Here is a 21,259-nt window from a genome sequence, read left to right as displayed (position 1 = left end):
TTGCGGGCAGATAGACTTGACACGTGACTCAGGAATCTGGAAAAAGAATCCCAGATTAGACAAGATAAAAGAAAAGATTTCTTGCCCCAAATTAGTATTATTCGTTCTCTAACACTGGGGAAAAGGATCTTTAATGTTTCACTGAGGTATGCAATGACTTCATTTGTCTGGGACGATCACACAAGGGGAAGCATGCGGCCATGAGGCAGTGAGAGGAAACAAAGGGAATGAGTTCTCTGATATAAAGTTTGAATTGGGGAAAAAAAAAAAAACCCAAAAAAATGGGGGATCAAATAGATAATAGGATGTAAGGGACTGGCACGTATGCATGCTGTTTCAGAAAGACATACCTGGAGGCCATGTTCAGTATGGGGGGACCTTTGTAGAAAATGTGGCACCCGGCTTTGTCTTAGGTCTGGGTCCCTTGGCGCGCCAGTACGCCATGGATAGGCCTAAATGTGGGAAGGCTGGCTGCGGACATCCGTCCGAGGTCACGAACTCGAGCAGTCTGAGGCAGTTCGCAGGTGTCTTGCCTGGGTGTTGGGGGTCAGCTTAACCCCTCACGAGCAGGGCAAATCCTGGAAACACAACATACAGCCAGCAGAGGGTTCACAGGAAATAGAGCTTAAGATATAGGCCTAAGAAGTACCAGTCTGCCTACATCCTTCCCTTTGAGATACGTCCCTAAAGCTGACAAAAGACTATATTCTCCCTTCTCACAGGAAATTCTTAATCCTGGACGGCTAGCGTTGGTTCCCGCCCAAATCAGCTGATATTTGGAGGAAGATGGCTGCCGTTTTACAAAGCAAAATAATTAATTAATTACTGGGTAGACGAAGAGATCTATAAATGTAACAGCTCCCCCTGTTAAGAAGGCAGTCACTCCCTTTCGGGCGTGAAGGTCTTTGCTTAAATAAGTTGATCGTCTGGACTACCCAGTTCTCCTACTCTAACTTGAAGTTTTTAGAGCAGCGATACAGCTAACTACAGTGGCCTACCTAACTTATAGGCGGAGATGCTAAGTGTACTAACTTAATGTAGTAATGTAGTCTAGCTTAAGTAATAACTACGGGTTGGCTGTGACGACAGTCTACTCTACCCCTAGATAAGGTTACTTGAAAATTCTACTTGCTACTAACCTAATGCCCTGGTACTGCATCATTAGCCTAACCTACTCATTACAGTTAATTCGAGACGCAATCATTCCAGAGTGTTGTATGCACAGCAGCAGTTCAGTGACGGAGTTGTTAAAATACATGAGGTGAGGTAATGATGCATGAGGATGATGAGTGGTTAGTGCATTACCAGGATGGAAATGTAATGAGGTAATTATGACATTTACATGAGTGTTAGTATCACAATTTCTAGGGGTTAGAGGTTTAGTTTTACTGGCAGAGATCAGGCTGGCTACCTTCTCTGGGTAGGTGCCCAGTGCCAGGAATCACTCCTGACAAATGATGTGACACTGTACCTCGGGCACAGGTGTCCAGGAGAGCATGTGGCTCTTTGGTTAGTGTGTTAATGATTTGTTACATCCCTTCTTCTTCTTCTTATTCCTCCAGGGCCTGGCTATACCAGTCCTAGGAGTAGACGGAGGCACTAACTCTGGGGTAAGGCCAGAAATGCCGTCCGGAGCAGAGGCAGTGGTAGCCTGAGGGATTGCAGGAGAACACCCTACTTCGGCATCTGCAGCAACCGTCGTAGAGGTGGAACCTACTGCAGGGGAGGCCCTCACTTCAGCTGCTGCGACAGCCGTCGTAAGGGGAAAACTCCAGGCTGACTCCCTGTCGGGCAGTTCCTGGTTTTTGGCCATGGGCTGTGGTAAGCTCCATGCCTGTTGGAGGATCTCCTGTAGGAGGATCCTTGATAAGGTTAGGCGCCGGCGCTAGCTCGGGGCCAGGCACAGAGGTCAAGTTCTGTGGTGAATCTACGTCCAGGCTGGATGGAGCTTGGCACTGCTCAGTGCTGCCAAGTGGCACTGGCAGAGTGTTGAGGTCGACTGGACCTGTGACGGGTACCGGAGGTGCAATACCTCTCAGCGTGCCCTTGGAAATGGGAGACAGAGGCTCCTGTCTCTTGTTGAAGGCTAAGCCTTGTGGAAAATGGTCAGTGTCCGCTGCTGGTAGTCTGCTTGGGCACCTAGGCCAATTAGTAGAGTGCCCTATTACGTTACAGGTTTTGCAACGGAACTGTGAATGATCAATCTCCCTCCTTGGTAACGGGGGAGACTGTTGGTGGATGTACTTCCTGGAGGAAGTAGAATTTCGATGACTCCTTGCTTTGGAGTGATTTGTCGTGGGGTTAGGACCCCTAGGCTTTTTGAAATGTGAGGGAGACTTCATGTCTTGCCCTAGGAGGAGGTCATAACCTCCTGGAATGTAGCTTGCAACTGCAAGAGTACATACTTTGGAGAAGTGAGGTCTGGTGACCCTCAATTGGACAGTCGGAAGGATCAGCTTGATATGGTTGATACCTTCAATAGTGATTAATTGACGCCTGTCAATATTAGCCCCTCGGGGAATTCGATCTTCCCGTATTAGGGAGATTTGAGCGCCAAGAGTCATCGTAGGCTCTGACGTGGCTTGGCGGATAATGGCTTTGGAGGGGTGCGACGGTTATTGGGCCCTTAGCTGTGGGTCCTAAGGAGGAAGAATTTGTAACTGCCATTGCGATGGCAGGAATATTAAAATTAGCGCATCCTCCGTAGTTTGCAGACATGTGACCCTTGCGGCCACAGTCTCGGCAGAACTTGTTCCAGAACCTCTTCCATGGCACTGGACGGTAAGGCCGAGATGGCCCCACAGGTTGCGAATCTGGGGAGTCACCAAGGCTGGCAGTGTGCGCTGGCACAGGTGAAGAGTCCTCTCTGGCAGTGATTTGAGGTAGGGAGGTCAAGGAAACCTCCGTTGAATCACCCTCGGAAGCAAGTCCGGGGTTATCTGGTGGCTTACCTCTTCCAAAGTGGAGGAGGTAGGCAGTAAGATGGTAAGAGGCTGAGATGATGCGGAAGAAACTTCGGGCTCTGACACTGGGTCAGGGCCAGGTTCGCAAATAGAAAGGATGTTGGGGACATCGGAGGCACTAGCCTCTGAACCTAAAATTGAGGTTTGATTATGAGGCATGCTGCAGAGATCCGGTGCATCTGGTAGTGGGAGCTGCGTCCAGGGGAGATACGGCTTAAGTAGATCTCGGCCCAATATCACCTGATAAACATCATGAAATGGGTCAACTACGCCCAGGCGGCACAATGTGGTTTCCCTGGTCTCCTGGTCCAGAAAGGGCATTTCAACATTCAGAAGGACCGAAGGAACAGAATAGAGGTTACCGTCAATCCATTCAAACTGAATTTCTTCGCCCGTCTGGATTTTGGCACCCCTAGGCAATGCCTTTCTTGAAATAAGGGAGACCTGGGCTTCGGTGTCGGCCATGACTTGTACCCACTGATAGGCCGTAGGAGACTGTTCATCAGGCAGGGCTACATGGTAGCCTTGGAGAAGTTCACCCTGGAAGCTCTCATCCCAAGGTAGGGATCGACTTGGGCACTGGTCGGAATCCACAGCATGCCCACGCACACAACAAGCGGTGCAGAACCTCCGCAACCACCTCTTACCGGGAGTCCAGCTCATGGTCTGGGGCTTGGAAACTTGCCGAGAGATTGCGTCATCTCTGAGAGCTACCTCATGCTTTCTCTCTTCTTCACGTGCCTTCCTTTCTGCTTCTTTTTCTTCCTTTTCTTGCAGGCGCGCGGCATCCTGCTGCGCCGTTATCCACTGGCCAAGTGCTGGTCCAGTGTAACCGGCCTCCTTGCCCAGAGTTATGAGGGCTCCGAGCTTCTCTAGCTCTATGGCAAAGAAGTCGTGGGAAGCAGGGAAAGACATTTCCCTTAGGCTGCAGTAGAGGCTCTGATGAAAATGAAAATAATGGTGGCCAGGAATAGTACTGGATGGAATAGGAGTGCCCACTGTGTAAAGTGGCACTCACTTGGAAATGTGTTCTGCGACGTGGTAATGGAAAAATCTTAAAAGACTGAGTGCTCTGTGGCACTTGGGAAGTGTCCCGTAAGTTGGTGGCACTTCTGGGATGGCACCTTCTGAGGAGGTGAGACAATAAAATGAAGTGTGCGGTGTACGTCACACTTAGGGGCGTTCCCAACTTGGGAGACGCTGGAATGGGCTACCTGTAGGTCCAATACAGGTGCACGGCACTTATGGAGGCGTTCGTTGGTGGAGTGATCCAAAATGGTGGATACTCTAATGAATGGGCATTCCGTAGGACGGACACGCAGGTAAAGGGCTACCTGTACGTCTGTACAGGTGCGCAGCACTTCAGGAGGCGTTCCTTTTCGAGGCAGCACTAGTAGTGCTGGTATTGCGGCACTTCGGGAGGCGTTCCCTTGATTGGGTGATCCGGGATAGCGGATTCACTAATGGATTGGGCGTTCCGTAAGGACGGACACGCAGGTTTGACAGCACTTAGGGCTGGTATTGCGGCACTTTCGGGAGGCGTTCCCTGGTTGAGTGTTCTGAAGGATCACTGATCCTCGTACATGGACACACTAAAGAATAGGGTGTTCCGTAAGGACGGACACGCAGGTTGAATGGCTACCTGTACGGCCTGTACAGGTGCAATGGCACTTATGAGGAGGCGCTCCTTTTGGAGCACTGGTATCGTGCTGGTGTGTCCCGGACACTACATGCAGTATACTTAAATATACTGAAGAGAAATGGTACTCTGTTCGTGGCAGAGTGTAATGGTGGAGGAGAGAAAGTAAAAGGTCGGAGTACTTCAGCAGCCAGTCGATGGACAGTGTCAAGAATTAGTGGCACTGTAAAATGGTAAGACCTGACGTGCACTGGTGGTGGCCAGTCCTAGACTGGTAGGCTTCCTTGTCTGGAAGTAATGAATTTGCGTGGCACACTGCGAATTGGGCTTGCGGTATACGCAAGTCTTTTGTGAAAAAATGAGAAAAGACCACTCGGGCAACGACAGGTAATGGTAAATTGAAAATGCTCAGTCCCTCCCTGAAGTACTCGATAAGGAAATAAATGCTTGCAAAACTGCAATGGACACAGGCGCGTACGTATCACGCTCAGTGTAAATGAAAGACACAAGAGACTAAAATAATGTTAATTCTGCATGCTATAAGTAATGAACGTAGTACTCTTGGCTTCGTGAATAATGGGTTCTGGCTCTCTCTCTCTCTCTCTCTCTCTCTCTCTCTCTCTCTCTCTCTCTCTCTCTCTCTCGGAGAGGGTGAAAATGATATGTGAATGAACTCTCTTGTATTTAATTGAACTAATAATGTTAGTTTAATATGACACAACTTGTGTTAAATGATCTACTTACATTAACGTGTAATGAAAGAATTGCTTTGGATAACGTTTTATGAAAATGATAACGCGCTCGCGGTGAACGATTTTTACGTTACTGGTAGCGGCTTGTGCTTATGAAATGATTTGCGTTTCAATATGAATTTTACAAAGACGCGTTTTACGTTAACAATTCTTGTGATTTACTCTTTGAAGATTTACGCTAACTTTACGTAAGGATACTAGGTCCCTGTGAACAGTGAAATGACGGTAAGGATTTTAAACGATGAAATGTTAGCAAACATTTGTAAATGAGGTTACTTAAGTCCGAAGTGAAATGAAACTTTCGCTCAGTGAGCGTGGGGGTTGCGAGTCCTGAGCGATGCGACGTGAACGCGTGTTCTCAAGCGAGCTGGGCAACGTGTCGTTCAAACAGCTGATTCTCTGTAAACGCGGAGGCAATTTACAACACGAAATTCTAATTTCTTATTCAAGGCGAATTACGTTAATTTCTCTGGCAGAACGATAGATACTAGTACCAAGATTAATATTATTTACGTTAAACTTTCAAGACTTATGTTACTTTGCTTAAATCGTTGAGATAATGCTTAAAGGGATAAAAACATGGCTGCCGCTTTGTGAGAAACGAAGGTTGGTTGAGACAGCGCAGGCGCGAAGCTTACCTGGGAGAGCGTGTACGCTCAGCTTAATTAAGCTGAGAGCTAAGCGGTTACCAACACTTGGAATGAAACCTTACGTTAAATGAATTCCCCTAACCTATCACAGACAAAAGAATTGTACACTTCTTTTGCCGTAACTATTAGTAGAATACTCCTAACTAGCTAGGCTTTCTAATACAGCAATAAACCCTGGCAAAGCACTTCCTAGTTTGATCTGGTACTTTCTGGCATCTATCTAATACACGTGCTCTGTCTCGTCAGGCGAAGACTATGCGATTTACAAAATAACATTCACTCGGCGCTCTGGCCGTTACAATATAATATTTCTAACTAACACTTTTAAACACTTCGTAATAAGAATACTTAAACGTACCTTAAGCTAACATTGGTTATAAAATAATCATATTAAATGAATGGTGTACCTTACCGTGAGCCAGTGTGTGTCTTTCCCTGCAAGTGTGCTTTGTTTTTTCCGCTTTGAAAAACATTTACATTCGTTTTACAAGGGATAACGTGATTTACAAGCTTTTTTTAAAGCAAGCCCAGATTCGATGCTGGCAAGCAGTCGTCATTTTTACGTATTAGCCTGGCCTTGAGAGAGACTCCGATACGTAAACAGGAAAAGTTGAGGGAAAATAACGGAAATTTACTTGAACTTACCGTAAAAGGATTTATAGTGATAATTAGTAGAATACTCCTAACTAGCTAGGCTTTCTAATACAGCAATAAACCCTGGCAAAGCACTTCCTAGTTTGATCTGGTACTTTCTGGCATCTATCTAATACACGTGCTCTGTCTCGTCAGGCGAAGACAATGCGATTTACAAAATAACATTCACTCGGCGCTCTGGCCATTACAATATAATATTTCTAACTAACACTTTTAAACACTTCGTAATAAGAATACTTAAACGTACCTTAAGCTAACATTGGTTATAAAATAATCATATTAAATGAATGGTGTACCTTACCGTGAGCCAGTGTGTGTCTTTCCCTGCAAGTGTGCTTTGTTTTTTCCGCTTTGAAAAACATTTACATTCGTTTTACAAGGGATAACGTGATTTACAAGCTTTTTTTATTGCAAGCCCAGATTCGATGCTGGCAAGCAGTCGTCATTTTTACGTATGAGCCTGGCCTTGAGAGAGACTCCGATACGTAAACAGGAAAAGTTGAGGGAAAATAACGGAAATTTACTTGAACTTACCGTAAAAGGATTTATAGTGATAATTTACTCTAGAGGAAAGGTCGCCAGAAACTCAGCCAATTACTTTACAGCTATTTATTTACAAGAGGCCCTTACTGGCCTGGAGAAAAGTAAATGCAGCGTCCACACGTTGGGACCCATATATATCTCACAAATGGATAGCTGGCTAAAATGTGATTCATAAAAGCTGGTTTCATAATTTTGTGGCAATGCAACACTTGCGGGCAGATAGACTTGACACGTGACTCAGGGAATCTGGAAAAGAATCCCAGATTAGACAAGATAAAAGAAAAGATATCTTGCCCCAAATTAGTATTATTCGTTCTCTAACACTGGGGAAAAGGAACTTTAATGTTTCACTGAGGTATGCAATGACTTCATTTGTCTGGGACGATCACACAAGGGGAAGCATGCGGCCATGAGGCAGTGAGAGGAAACAAAGGGATGAGTTCTTCTGATATAAAGTTTGAATTGGGAAAATGGGGATCAAATAGATAATAGGATGTAAGGGACTGGCAGTATGCTGTTTCACAAGACGTACCTGGAGGCCATGTTCAGTATGGACCTTTGTAGAAAATGTGGCGCCCGGCTTTGTCTTAGGTCTGGGTCCCTTGGCGCGCCAGTACGCCATGGATAGGCCTAAATGTGGGAAGGCTGGCTGCGGACATCCGTCCGAGGTCACGAACTCGAGCGGTCTGAGGCAGTTCGCAGGTGTTTTGCCTGGGTGTTGGGGGTCAGCTTAACCCCCCATGAGCAGGGCAAATCCTGGAAACAGAACATACAGCCAGCAGAGGGTTCACAGGAAAAAGAGCGTAAGATATAGGCCTAAGAAGTACCAGTCTGCCTACATCCTTCCCTTCGAGATACGTCCCTAAAGCTGACAAAAGACTATATTCTCCCTTCTCACAGGAAATTCTTAACCCTGGACGGCTAGCATTGGTTTCCCGCCCAAATCAGCTGATATTTGGAGGAAGATGGCTGCCGTTTTACAAAGCAAAATAATTAATTAATTACTGGGTAGACGAAGAGATCTATAAACGTAACAATATATATATATATATATATATATAGATATATATATATATATATATATATATATATATATATATATATATCAGGCAGTAAGCGGGTTGGGACGTTACGACAGGGGTTCCGTTCTCAAGACGCGTCGTAACCCGAAAATCGTCGTAAGCCGGAACAACATGGTTGAAAACATGTCCACAGGGAAAATTTCCACTAATTTAGCAATTTTTTCTTAGGGCCGTATCTCTAAAATTATCACTAATTTACTTTTTTCATGTGCAACACTGTGTATTCACAAATTACTGTATATTTTCATAAAATACGAGAGAGATAGAGAGGAGATTACATTAAAACCATTTAAATATTCGTTCTTGTACCAATTTGTATGGCAATTGTTGTTACTTTCCCATCTACCGGAGTGTCCACTGGAGTTTATGGAGGTATGGGGAAATACGAGGGCGAAGAATTTTCTTTTTGAAATTCGTTATCATATTATTCCTACTTCTACTTCTATTATTATTATTATTAGTTTAATTATTATTATCTTGTTATTATTATTCTTATTAATTTGAAAATATAATAGAACACGTGCAATCTACATAAAAATTGCTCTCACTTCAGTAAAAGAAAGTGGAATTATCCTTACTAGTGAAATGGAAAGGTCATTTCATCTCTTTAAAATACGACCATTATGAATTTGTAATTACAGTTTTATTATTATTATTATATTATTATTATTATTATTATTATTATTATATTATTATTAAATAACTGAAATTATCAATAAAACATTTTACATACTAGTACCATAAAAATTCTTTCATGTCGGTAAAAGAGAGAGAGAGTGTTTATCTCTCTCTGTTCTCTCAAAAAATACTTATAACGCTTCCAGCGAAAGAGAGGGAGGGAGTTACCACTATACACATTATTATCTTGTGTGGCAAAAAAAAGAGAGAGATTCCTATTTGTAGAGAGATAGAGTTAGTATTGTATTTCTTTAAAATACTATCACATAAGAATTTTGTAATTACAGTTATTATTATTATTATTATTATTATTATTATTGTTTTAAAGTATTAAAAACAAATAGTACAAGTGCATAAAAAATCTCGAGTCTCAGTAATGAGAGAGAGAGAGATGAGAGATGAGAGAGAGAGAGAGAGAGAGAGAGAGGAGGGGGGGGGGGGAATTTCATGAGCACTTGATGGCAAACACAGCAGCTCTTCCCTCCTGGCTGTCACAGAACTTGATATATCTGACAGTTTAGTACCTGGAGTTAGAGAAAGGTTAGAGAAAGAAGATGGGATATCCTTCATTCTTCCATAATTTTTTACATATATAAGCTAAAATCTTACTAATTCAATATAAGCTAAAATCTTACTAATTCACTATGGTATTTTCTTTAATGAATTGATATTATTGCTGTATAAATTAATATTAATATTTGAAAATAGTAAATCATTTATTTATTATACAAAAAACATACATCTTTGTAGTAGAGAGAGAGGGAGAGAGAGAGAGAGAGAATTATTATTTTTATTATGTGATATCATTTCAACCTATTAAACTTACTACTACAGTACTAATCAAAATTAATATTTGAAAATTAGTAAATCATTTTTGTTATTATAAAAAGTATTTAGTCATGAAAAAAATAAAACATCAAAATACACTAATTAGTGATTATTTCGTCGGAAAATACAAAAGAGAGAGAGAGAGAGAAACTATGGTTTTTATATCCAAAGTCTAAGGTAGAGTATAAATGGATTCTTTAACGTGAAATAATGTTCCAGTGATATTTTGCTGTTTGTATTAAAGATAGGGGGGTACGTATACTGTTTGGAGAATGCGTTCCTTATCCTTGACTATGGTTACCATACAGTTTAATAGCGTAAATTAATTTATGCACCCTCACTTCAGAAACTAGTTCTGCGTATATGAGGTATCGTCAAAAAGCATAAAAAACCGTTGTAACCTTGGAATTTGCGTTGTAATCTAACCAGAAACTTAGTTTTGTTAATTATGTATACTGGAAACAAGCAATGATTTTTTCATTATTTGCGCTTTTGGACTGTTATAAACTGTGCATCCCAAGCTAGTGTATTCATTCGCTAAAAAAAATTTAAAAATACGACATAAAAAGTGTCGAAAATCATCATAACCTCAAAATTTTTGTTGTAATCTAACCAAAAACTTATTTTTATTAATATACTGTGCTAAAATATAAAGGATTCTTATCATAGTATGCGTTTTTTAAAAGCGTCGTTAACTCGGAGCGTCAGAAGCATCAGCGTCGTAACCTCGGAACAAGCGTCGTAACCCAGGGCGGATTTTTCAATGAATATTTAAGAAAAAGCGTCGTAACCTCGGAACGTCGTAAGCCAGAGCCGTCGTAAGCTGGAGCCATCGTAACCCAGGGACCGCCTGTATATATATATTTAAATCCTACTTTCGGGAGTGAGGCAAATCAAGAGGACTCTGACACATGAGGTCGTCGTCGTGATTACCTATGTAAATTCCCGTTCAGGCTTTGTTCATTGGCAGGAATCAGTGATATACTAATAGAACGATAAAAATTGCATTTTCATGCCGCAGAAAACATGTTGAAAAACTATGTAAAACCTAAAATTCAAAAATATTTATATAATTACCAAATATATTTTCTTTTAAGAAGTATTCAGTGACATTTATCTATATCTGAAGTTCTCAAATTATATCAAGAATGCCTACTGAAAATCTTTAATGCAATATATATTTTGCTCAAAATAGAAAATGCCTTTTCATTTTTTATACTTCAGAACATGCTATATATTGACTTTGATTGCAATGAACTCATTAAAGAAAATCATGTTAAAAACTGTAAATTTCGTGAATAAAAGTTAAACTTCATCTTTACTTATATTACAGAATATATTTTCGTTCAAGTTGTATTCAGTGTCAGCTGACTTTACGAGGGAAACTCAGCACAGACATGCCCGCCGGTAGAAGCAGGCAAAGAAAACTCGGACATATCACATGGGGAGTGTGTAGCTAGTTAGGTACTTCTTAGGTCTACTCATAAGATCCCTTATTCTGTGAATCTACCACTGGCCGTATGTCTATTTCCAGGAAGACCTGCCAACGGTGGGGGGGGGGAGATGTCCCAACACCCAGGATTCGCACCTGACCACGTCCTCAGTCCAGCACAGTCTTTGACCCCAGCCTACCCATAAGCCTAACAAAGGCGCTTACTGGTGCGCCCTGAACTTGGACAAAGCCGACGCCATCCTCTCCAAATTACTCTCCATAAGGCACCCAGGTACGTCTTGAGTTACAGTCATATTGCCAGTTCTTTTCCTCCGAGTCAAATAAACTCTCCCACATTTTCCAATTCAAATTCCTACTTCTCAAATGAACCTCCCTTTGGTCCTTTCTACCTAGCGGCCGCATGCTACCTTTCATGTTCGTCCCAGATAAACAAAATCTTCATTGAGTTATTCTCTTCAAGCACTAGAGGTCTCCCATTGTGTGTGTTTAAGGATAAATTCCCTCCATAGTGCATTAGACATAAATATTGTGTGAGAAGTCTCTATTTTTATGTTGTGTGTAATTTGGGAATTCATTTCCAGATTGCCCCTGCTGAGTCCGTGCTCACTGTCTCCTTGCATGGTCTTGGCTTCTTGGAGGAGCTTTGGCGGGAGGCGGAGGAACTTGGCGTGTGTCGGGGGGCCCTTGGTCTCAATATGGTGGAAGATACCTTGCTTGGGCGCTGCCCCAGCCACCTGGTGAAGCTCAGGGCGGAAGACGTCCGGAAACTCCTGGAGAAGGGAGGCATATATGTGATGGGGAAGGATGGAACAGATGGTGGGCGCCCTTGGTCCTCTGGTGAGTGGGCGGGAGAGGCAGGTCTCGGTATCAAGAAGGCGCTGCCGGGCCACGTCCACCATGAGGCCGCGGTGGTCAAGGAAATCCGCCCCCAGGAGAGGGATCTGTACGTTGGCAAGGATGAAGAGCCAGGTGTAGGTCTGGCCCAGGAACGCGATGGTCTGTGCCCTTGTCCCATATGTGTGGATGGGTGTCCCGTTTGCAGCTAAGAGGGCAGTCAGGTCGTCGGGGATGCGGCTGTGATCCTCTGCAGACGAAGGAAACACCCACTGCATGGCACCAATGTCAACCAGCATCCTGAGGCTGGAGATGCTGTCCTGGACGTAGAAGCCCCTGGGTTGGGACTTCGTTACTGCCACTGCCATGGGGGCTTGTTTTGGGCGCTGCCTAGGTCATTTTTGAAGGGCGGAAGGAGCAAGGGCGCTCGCACTTCTGTGCCTTGCTGCCGAATTGGCGGTGGAAGCGGCACCACCCGACGTCTGGGAGGGGCTTCAGCGATCGCTGTGTGGCGGGATAACAAGCTTAAAAAACAAGTGGCAAATTCCCCCCCCCCCCCCCCCCCCAACATAAACCTAATCAATCCAGCTGCCAAACTCACCCTCTGCCACACTTTCCTCTTTACACAACAAAATACATGCAGGGCAATTGACCTACAGCTACACAAAACAAAAAAAACACAACACACATGTTCTTACCAACCACCCCAGATACTCCGGGCTATCGTGTGCTGTCCGCTGGTCGAGGTCACAGAGATACCAACAACAACCACCAAGAACCACAACACAACAACAAAACAACACCCAAGGACTACAACCCAACAACACAACAACCAAGGACCACAACAGCAACAACCAAGGAACACAACCACACCCTAACAACACAGCAAACAACCAAGGAACACAACCACAACCTCACATATATCAACAAAAACTCAACAACACAATAAAACACAAAAGAAAGACTACTGCACAACCAACCACCAACACAAAAAAAATGACGACACAAAAATGGCAACACACACACCCACTAACAACACCAAGAAATCACAACAACAACAAAGACAACAGCACAGGCACAACAACCCTAAGCAAACAACACCAACTTAACAATAACTAAAAACAAATCAACAAAACACAACTCAAAGGAATTTCAGTGCCTTCACTGAAATGCTGCCTGGATGAGCTTCCTATTCAGGCCTTCATAGGGCAGCTCCCCACGCTGGCTGCGTATCCATGGCGAGGCATTTGGAGGCATCCACTGTGAGGGCCATGGCGATGAGGCCTACCTTGGTGCTGACCCGGGTGATGCCGTGGATCTGGAACTGTATTTCTGCCCGTTGCAGCCATGTTGCGACGTCCTCACTGCAGAAGGGCAGTAGCTTGACGTGGTGGGGCTCTGATGGTACAATTGTCTGGGGCGCGGCCACGGTCTGTGAGGAGGACTCGAATGCGAAGAAGGATAGTCTTGCAGATCACGAGGTCAAGGCAGACACAGAGGAATCGAGTGAATGTGCTGAACTCTCCATCATATTGTCAGACACACACTTACGGTCGATGAGAAGTTGTAAATGGCGGACCAAACCGTAAGACTGAACGCCAAAACACTTCTGTGAAGAAATGCTGTAGTGAGTCCACTAATGGCGTCGAAGAGTACCAGAGAACCTAGACTAGGCATCATATGGGTCTGTTAAAGGTTCTCTGAAGGTGAGTGGCATTAATTAGTCCCTTAATGGCATAGCCAAAACTGCTTGGGTCACCTACTCCTGGGTCACCAATTGTAAGGTCTGAGCAATCCGAGGAGAGCGAGTGAACTAACTTAATTCGGCAAATGAGGCTGTACAGAAGCGTAGTGTTCGTCACACACACACGAACAAGCATAAACAAAAGGGACAGAGCCCCCGCTGTGAATGTGTTTCTTCACAGACGAAAATACATGAATAATTTTACATAGAAGGAACGGATTCCCAACATATGTACATCAAGAGAAAGAGCGTAAAATGCTCTACATTTTAGTTCCTGGAAGAAAAGTGAGGACATATGGATATAGAGACACAATGCAAGGGCGAACATTCGCCCAAATGTCATCTTTACAGCCCTAACTATAATTTTTTTTGTAACATTTAAGCTGCAATACTATATGAAATACAAGACAATAAATTATGAATGCACTGCGATGTCACGTAAAGAATGAATAAATACATTTTATTTTAAAATTTCATGTTTATTTCACTATATGTATTTTAGCACTAAGTTTAGTGAATCACATAATTCGTATATCATTCAAATCCTTAAATCATTGGTTTGATGATGTTTAGCAATGAAATTGGGAAACGCTACTTTTCTATGTGTAAAGCTGAGGTGTAATGAAAGTTATAACTTTTGAAAGACGTCTGTCAGAAGAGGTCGGAGCGGAGATGCTCACTGTATAACATTTCAAGAGACACTGACGAGTTTGTAACTTTCCAGCCCTGTGACTGGCTGATGAACAGCCAATCAGGAACATTGTAAAGGCCCCCATACACTGAATGATTGTGTGAACGACTGTCCGTATTGTTCGCAAAAACACTGTGTATGAGCTTGTCTGAATGCAAATGTGTGGGTTTGTCTGCCGATACAACGCTATTGCACAAGTCTCTTCTAGAGATGATGCCATGTCTTCTCGAGACAAAATCTTTGTTCAGACTGAAATCGGTGCGGAGATCATTCATACTGTATGAATAGTGTGTATGTGGGTCGATAACGACAATCGTTCAGACAGTCGTTCAGACGATCGTTCAGTATATGGGGGCCTTAAGGGACGGGGCTGGCTGGGCACCAGATACATGGGTGCTGTGAATTCATTATAGTGAGAATCGTTTATGGTAATTACTGATAGAAATACATACGTTATGGATCATGTAATATACAGATGTCAGGAATTCCCACATGCTCTTACTTGAAGAGGTTGTTAGATTTCATACCAGTAAAATGGAAACATTATCTTTGTAGGATATAGAATAATAAGACTTCAACAATGTGAGAGATTCTGCTTCCAAGACTGCTTCTATTCCATCTTGTGTTATTGTGCTTTCATTAGGTATTCACAATGTTTCGCTGATAGCTCACTTTTATTTGCCAGTGCCACCCTATCACCTCCTTCATTCCTGGGCTCATTGAGTATTAGCGATTTTTGCCTCCTACTTAAGAAATTCATACATTCAATGATCCAAGCTTAGTTAAAGGAGGTTCTGCTGCTGCAACTTCTTCCCCAAACACCTTTTGCTTCACTTCACTCTCCTGACACCAGGATTAAGGAAGAACACTGCAGTTTCCCCTTGTGAGTGATTGCTGCTGCTACAAGGCCCTTCTTCTTTGACTACTCAGGCAAAATAGTTTGCATTTAAAGGTAGTGTTTGGAATTCCCTCCCATGTCTGTAAGGACTCCTAGCGTTTTGTGAGGTTAGGTCACTCTGATTTCAGCGTCAGTAGTTATTCATCTTAAAGTTGCTTCTCACTAATCATGGACATCATCTTCCAAGCCGACGTCAAGGTATCACAGTGTATCTTCTCACCAGAGTTCTCACGGGGCCAGCCACTTTTCCAGTTACATGCGCTACCATAACTGATCATTCTCCCGGTAATATGAAGAAAGATCTTACACCTGTCACTGATTGCTTGCCCGATAGTATGAAAAGGAATCTCGCTCTTGCAAACGTTGCTACACCCATTGTAGACTGTCACACTGATTCTTTTGCTGGTTGTTGGACTTCCTTATTGTTACAATCCTCATCAAGTCAAGCACCTTTTGGCGACAATACTGAATTTTAGAGATGTTCTGGAGTTAGACTCTAATTCTTGTTTTACTCTATGTCTCTCTTATGATTCTTGTTGGTGCAAATAGTATGGGTAGGATAGGATGCTTAGTGCCCCACATGCAAAAAATCTAGTAATCGATTGCTTTTCGCTTTATATACTATTGTTGTAATATCCAGTCGTTGTTAACGTGTTCCCCAGCTTCTTTTGTTACTACTCCTGGTGGTCAGGGGTCTTGAAAGGTCTCTCTTAACTTCCTCAGTTAACACATTCTCACAGTGTATGAACATCCTCCAGTTCATATTTGTTCTCTTTAGTCAGTAGAGCATTAAAATATTGCCTACATACATTTCAGTCTAACATTGCAAAGTAAATAAACGTATTTTCATCTTTTATATACTTTGCTACATTGCTCTACTTGTATATTTCTTGAAATATTATCCATATATCGATGTATGTATCAATACAAAATATTTCTTTTCCTTTGTGTTAAGATTTTAAATCCATTCCTATCACATATTCTTCCTAGCCCTTGTCACCTGCCTTTTGGTCTCATTCTTCTTCCCTATAATAATAATAATAATAATAATAATAATAATAATAATAATAATAATAATAATAATAATCTCAGGCTGTTGAATAATGATAATAATTATCTCAGGCTGTTGATTACTGTCGTTGTGGTGGTCAGTTGCTGGATGACGACCTCCAAGTACCTGACCGTCTTCCCCTTCAATTGGGCTGAATACCTGGTTGCCGGACGAGGCTCCTCTGTTGCCAGAGGTTCCATTTACGTCGTTGTCGTTTATTCCTTCATTTCTTTCCATCATTGCTGAGTTTTGCTATTAACATAGCTGGACCTACCCCACCCCCTCAGGGATAGGTACTCGTTTACAGCTGAGTAGACTGAGGAAGTTATGGTAAAGATCCTTTCCCAAGGAATCAACGCCGAGGAGAGCGGTCACTCATCCAACGACTGACCAGCCCCAATGTTGCTTAACTTAACTTAAGTCCATTGACGACCTAACCCACTCCTCCACGGCGCCAAACATGCAACATGGCTCCAGGAAGTCAAGGAAGAAGAAACAGGGAGAATAAAACAAAGATTCACAGAGATCACGACAGACACAGTTAGACAACCAACTAAAGAAAAATGCCATAACTGGAAAGCCCCAGGTCCCGATGAAGTCCATGGATACTGGCTCAAAAACTTCAATGCCCTACACCCACGAATAGCAGAACAACTCCAGCATTGTATCTCAAATCACCATGCACCCAAATGGATGACCACAGGAAGAACATCCTTAGTACAAAAAGACAAGAGTAAGGGAAATATAGCCAGTAACTACAGGCCTATCACCTGCCTACCAATAATGTGGAAGTTACTAACAGATATCATCAGTGAAAGGCTATACAATTACCTAGAGGAGACAAACACCATCCCCCACCAACAGAAAGGCTGCAGAAGGAAGTGTAGGGGCACAAAAGACCAGCTCCTGATAGACAAAATGGTAATGAAGAACAGTAGAGAAGGAAAAAAAACCAACCTAAGCATGGCATGGATAGACTATAAGAAAGCCTTCGACATGATACCACACACATGGCTAATAGAATGCCTGAAAATATATGGGGCAGAGGAAAACACCATCAGCTTCCTCAAAAATACAATGCGCAACTGGAATACAATACTTACAAGCTCTGGAATAAGACTAGCAGAGGTGAATATCAGGGGAGGGATCTTCCAGGGCGACTCACTGTCCCCACTACTCTTCGTAGTAGCCATGATTCCCATGACAAAAGTACTACAGAAGATGGATGCTGGGTACCAACTCAAGAAAAGAGGCAAAACAGAAATACCATCTGATGGGTCATGGTAAGAGCATCAAGGAAATAGATACCCTAATCCAAACTGTAAGGATTGTATCTGGGGACATCAGGATGGGTTTGGTTTTGGGAATAGAAAAATGCGCCTTAGTCAACATACAAAAGGGCAAAGTAACAAGAACTGAAGGGATAAAGCTACAGATGATGCAAGCCATCAAACACATAGATGAGCAGGATACAAATACCTGGGAATAATGGAAGGAGGGGATATAAAACACCAAGAGATGAAGGACACGATCAGGAAAGAATATATGCAGAGACCCAAGGCGATACTCAAGTCAAAACTCAACGGCAGAAATATGATAAAAGCCATAAACACATGAGCAGTGCCAGTAATCAGATACAGCGCAGGAATAGTGGAATGGGCGAAGGCAGAACTCCGCAGCATAGATCAGAAAACAGGAAACATATGACAATACACAAAGCACTACACCATTAGAGCAAATACGGACAGACTATACATAACACGGTAAGGAAGGAGGGAGAGGACTAAAACTAAGTATAGAGGGACTGCGTCAACATCGAGAAAACAGAGACCCTTGGGGCAGTATCTGAAAAACAGTGAAGACGAGTGGCTAAAGAGTGCATGGGAAGAAGGACTAATAAAAGCAGACGAAGACCCAGAAATATACAGAGACAGGAGAATGACAGACAGAACAGCGGACTGGCACAACAAACCAATGCACGGACAATACATGAGACAGACTAAAGAACTAGCCAGCGATGACACATGGCAATGGCTACAGAGGGAGAGCTAAAGAAGGAAACTGAAGGAATGATAACAGCAGCACAAGATCAGGCCCAATAAGAACCAGATATGTTCAAAGAACGATAGACGGAAATAACATCTCTCCCATATGTAGGAAGTGCAATACGAAAAATGAAACCATAAACCACATAGCAAGCGAATGCCCGGCACTTGCACAGAACCAGTACAAAAAGAGGCATGATTCAGTGGCAAAAGCCCTCCACTGGAGCCTGTGCAAGAAACATCAACTACTACCTTGCAGTAATAAGTGGTACGAGCACCAACCCGAGGGAGTGATAGAAAACGATCATGCAAAGATCCTCTGGGACTATGGTATCAGAACGGATAGGGTGATACGTGCAAACAGACCAGACGTGACGTTGATTGACAAAGTCAAGAAGAAAGTATCACTCATTGATGTCGCAATACCATGGGACACCAGAGTTGAAGAGAAAGAGAGGGAAAAAATGGATAAGTATCAAGATCTGAAAATAGAAATAAGAAGGATATGGGATATGCCAGTGGAAATCGTACCCATAATCATAGGAACACTAGGCACGATCCCAAGATCCCTGAAAAGGAATCTAGAAAAACTAGAGGCTGAAGTAGCTCCAGGACTCATGCAGAAGAGTGTGATCCTAGAAACGGCACACATTGTAAGAAAAGTGATGGACTCCTAAGGAGGCAGGATGCAACCCGGAACCCCACACTATAAATACCACCCAGTCGAATTGGAGGACTGTGATAGAGCAAAAAAAATAAAAAATAAAAAAAAATAATAATGAGAAATATCCGTTCTGTTGTGGATGACTTTTCCTTGGCTTGACTTTGTGACAATTAGACTGGTTTTCCTGATAAATGCCAAGAATTTATCCAGAAATTTCCTAGTTGTTCCTGGACAGGAAATCCGCCTATTTCATCGCAGGCAGGCTCTGAATCTTCCCAAGGTTTTTAAGGAGAGGAAGGGGTTTGGACGGATATTTGTGCATCTGTGGAAGAGGGTAATGAGGTCCGTGATGGTGGTTCTTGCTCCTTATAAGACAAGACAGTCGCCGGGGGCCAGGATGCTTACCGCTGGCTGATTTGCATTGACCAGGAGAGATACCACCCCACCTCCACAAGAACTTGATAACACAAAACCATCCCTCTTTAGACAGTTTAAATTGTACAGCATCCTTTTTCCGATATTCTACCGGCCTTACTGAGTTGACAATTAACTGATCAACAAAGTATCATTTTTCCTTTTCCTATCACTAGGTTATGCTTTTGTATATTTCCTTTGCCCAATCACACATGTATAGTTCATGTTCAGAAATACAATTAACCTATGAATATATCCTATACTAAGCACATAAAGACTATATTTTATACAATAACCACATTTCCTTTGCAATAAGCTACCAAATAGTTATTAAACAATATGAAACCACAGTTGAATACCTGCCTGACCGCTTCAGTAAGAGAGACATCATCTTTAAGAAACTCACATGACTATCATCGAGCTTCCTCTGTACTTTAAAAGATGCATGAGAAGTGGTAACAAAATTTCGTATGATCTGAACATTAACGACTGAATTCATATCCAAAATACCATCATAAGTATCAGCTTGCTAGGTTGGAGTTGGAGAGGAATTCACTACGGTTTCTCTATTAACTGCGAAATAGCTGAAGCTGCAAGGTTGTAACCGTAAATGTCCCTCAAGGTATCTCAAGGTGAACCCGTGGCTTCTTTATCGGTACCTATCCTTACAAGAAACAGAGTGAGAGGCGGCTTTGAGAAAAATAGGCTCATCGCTTATTCTGATAGCGAAAACATCCTTGCTGTTCTAACCACAACCGTTCATAGAGTGAAGACTTTACTTGCTGAAGTCTTTTGCTGCATTGGCACAAAAAGGAACCAGTGCAAGTCGTCACGAACACACTAAAAGACAAATTATTTGTCTGTGTGTATTACCATCACTCTGAAATTGTTGCAGCACTCAAATCATAAAGGCAAAGGCAAAGTAGGTAGAGCTGCGAAACATGATAACTGAAAATGCAGATCTGTTTATATAAGAATATACCTAAAAAAAATTTCCATAATAAAAAAATGAAAAATAAATTCCAGTGAATAAACCTATACTCCATTTTTGCTTTTGTGAACTAGAGAATAATTGCCACGCTTAAAAAGAGTTCATCATAGAAAAATTGCATTGAAGAACAGAAGAGGCTTCCAACCGTATCAAGGCTCTGAATTGCCTCTTTGGCCCCAGTGCCTGGGCTTTTGCCCTAAAACTTATACATCCATCCATCCATCCATCCATCCATCCATCTATCCAACCGTATTTAAAGATATTTGACATTTTGAGTCAAGATAAAGCAGGCTTGAGCAATCTCCAGTAAATGTTGATTGAATGACATACAGTAAGTCTTCTGTATAAAGGGCTATTTCAACGTTAGCCATCATATAAGATGTGATGGCGTAGTATTTCAAGTACTTCAAGAACAGGAAGCACACAGACATGAAATTAGTAAGCCTCTTGTAACTATCCAAACGTTTTTTTTTTTTTTATTGTAAGAGGACGGATTCTCCTTTCAAGTGGAAACCACATACCAAGAGACACATTTAGGCTCATTTTGCTTCAAAAAAATCTTTCCTGGAGCAGATAGATAATCACACAAGAGATTTCATCTGTTAAACCGTAGTTTTCCCACTTCTTTTTCTCTACGTGATTATTTTTACAACTCTTTGTAATGGCTTTCCGATATTATATTGTG

The 21,259-nt window shown here is 42.5% G+C and overlaps 1 long non-coding RNA gene across 1 annotated transcript; it reads left to right on the top strand.

Moving 5' to 3' along the window:
• The first annotated feature begins 11,019 nt into the window (after positions 1 to 11,019).
• On the top strand, positions 11,020 to 14,294 carry LOC135211722 (uncharacterized). The gene is made up of 2 exons (XR_010313734.1): positions 11,020 to 11,513; positions 11,824 to 14,294. It is a non-coding gene; the product is annotated as an uncharacterized LOC135211722 (long non-coding RNA).
• The last annotated feature ends 6,965 nt before the right edge of the window (positions 14,295 to 21,259 follow it).

The sequence above is a fragment of the Macrobrachium nipponense genome, chromosome 4 (genome assembly GCF_015104395.2).
Source record: "Macrobrachium nipponense isolate FS-2020 chromosome 4, ASM1510439v2, whole genome shotgun sequence".
Classification (NCBI taxonomy): domain Eukaryota; kingdom Metazoa; phylum Arthropoda; class Malacostraca; order Decapoda; family Palaemonidae; genus Macrobrachium; species Macrobrachium nipponense.
Note: the sequence above shows the minus strand (reverse complement) of the source record. Positions and strands in the feature narration are given on the sequence as shown.